At 46.2% G+C, this 2,388-nt stretch overlaps 1 pseudogene; it reads left to right on the forward strand.

Moving 5' to 3' along the window:
- Nucleotides 1-239: 239 nt before the first annotated feature.
- On the forward strand, nt 240-1,548 carry LOC144141788 (uncharacterized; annotated as a pseudogene).
- The last annotated feature ends 840 nt before the right edge of the window (nt 1,549-2,388 follow it).

Genomic DNA, 2,388 nt, shown 5'->3' on the forward strand with positions numbered 1-2,388 from the left:
GGCCTGCTGCTCACGCAAGCAGTAAGCAAAGACCCGGCTCTGCTATCTGGATTCGACGGCGCACCACTTCCCAGCCACCAAGCGCATCATGTGCGGATTGTGCACTTGGAATCTACGCTCGGCGATTTGTCTGGAAAAGAGCCCTGCGTCGGTGACTTCATGCGCTGACGCAGATCACCACAACGTGAAGACGGCGCTGCTGGCAGACTGGGGGGGTATAAAGACTGGACACCCCTCAACTCAAGCCACAGTGCACGGCAGCACTGCCAGGATGCAACGTCTCAACCCGTTTGCTTATCTGCCGCAGATAATTGGCGTCCTGCTGCTCAGGGAAGCAGGGAGCGAAGACCCGGCTCTGCTATCTGGATTCGACGGCGCACCACTTCCGAGCCACCAAGCGCATCATGTGCGCATTGCGCACTTGGAATCTACGCTCGGCGATTTGCCTGGAAACAGGCCTGCGTCGGTGACTTCATGCGCTCAAGCAGATCACCACAACGTGAAGACGGCGCTGCTGGCAGACTGGAGTGGTATAAAGACTGGACACCCCTCAACTCAAGCCACAGGGCACGGCAGCACTGCCAGGATGCAACGTCTCAACCCGTTTGTTTATCTGCCGCAGGTGAGCAAGCGTTATGGCAATTGTATTCGCTCAAATTACCTATGCCTGATAGTGCTGCCGTGCCCTGGGCAGATGTATGCACAATTGTTTGACATGTGTGCCTGTATTAAGGAATTACTGTTGCTCAGTGGTGACATTGAAACAAACCCGGGGCCCGATATGGCCAAGATCATGAAACAGCTTCAAGTAATTGCAGATGACATAAAAGAAATAAAAGAAGAACGGTTGAAGTCTATTGAAGCCAAACTAGAACAAGTAACATTACTGGAAAACAAGATCACGTCCTGTGTCTCCCAAGTAACCAATCTTGAAAAAACCGTTCACCACTTGGAGTTAAAAATAGACGACTTAGAAAACCGGTCTAGAAGGTCAACTTTACTTGTGTACGGTGTACCGGAGGAGGCAGACGAAAACCCCGAAACCCTCGAACAAACTATAAGTGAGCAGATACTTAAGAACATACTGAAGATCAAACTCGTTCCAATAGAAAGAATTCACAGGATAGGAAAACAAGACGCTCAAAAAACTAGACCAGTCATACTAAAACTCCTCGACTTCCGAGACAAAGCAACCATTCTTAGAAACAGCACGAAACTAAAAGGAACCGCTTTCTCTGTTGGAGAAGACTTCTCAAATAGAGTAAGAGACATCAGAAAAAAAGCTTTGGCAAGTTGCAAAAGCAAGAAAAAAAGCTGGAGACAAAGTATTTCTGGTTTATGACAAATTAAAAGTGAACGAAGACCTGTACCGATGGGATGAGGAAACAAATGCTATTGCGCTCATAACCGCTGGCTGTCACAGCATCAACGATAAAAACAACGACGCAGCGGAAGCACCAGGCGAGCCACAACGCCGCAGCCAACAAAAGAAGTAACATTTCTTAACATAAACACCCGCAGCATGCTTCAAAAATTAGTACCACTTGAATCCTTACTTCTTGGAATTCAACCGGACTTTGTAGCTTTGACAGAAACGTGGCTGACAAATGAGATAAAGGATTTTGAGGTAACACCCCCCAACTACGTTATCATTCATAAAGATAGGCCGAAACGTGGGGGAGGCGCGGCCATCTTAATAAAAAAGACCTTTCCTTTGAAATAATTCCTGAGGTTACCGGAGTCGAGGCAATATTTTGCAAGCTTCTCTTCACTTCTCGCCCAGTATTTGTTTTCTGCGTTTATCGCAGCCCATCTTCAGACAAGGATAGCTTGCAAGCATTGCACACGTATATGCATCGGCATGTACTCGGAGCCAGGCTAATCATGCTCGGCGATTTTAATCTACCCGATATAAACTGGCAAACAATGCAACACCACAGCGCATGCTTGGATGTGCTCCTTAATATCATGTTGACATTTAATCTCTCCCAAATTGTAAAACAGCCTACCCGTGTTCAAGGGTGCTGTTCTAATGTACTTGACTGGGTGTTTTTAAGCGATCATTTTCCTGCAGATCAAGCACACATTGTACTTCTTAAAGGCGTATCAGACCGTGAAGTTATTCAAGGCTCTGTTTTTGTATTTGACATCCCAATACCGTTCAACTCCTTTACTACATATCTTGACTTTAACCATGCCGATGACACCAGCATACTTGATCATCTTTTCCATGAACTTGCTTCGTTTCAACTACTTGCGAATGATTCTGACACAAATATAGAAATCCTATGAGCAAGGTTCAAAGCGGTCGTAACACACTGCGTTCTTAACTATCTGCCGGCTAAAACAAAGAAAACAATAAAACATAACCCCTGGATAACGCGTGGA

The sequence above is a fragment of the Haemaphysalis longicornis genome, unplaced genomic scaffold (assembly GCF_048455015.1).
Source record: "Haemaphysalis longicornis isolate Haplotype H1 unplaced genomic scaffold, Haemaphysalis longicornis Haplotype H1 scaffold_6, whole genome shotgun sequence".
Classification (NCBI taxonomy): Eukaryota; Metazoa; Arthropoda; class Arachnida; order Ixodida; family Ixodidae; genus Haemaphysalis; species Haemaphysalis longicornis.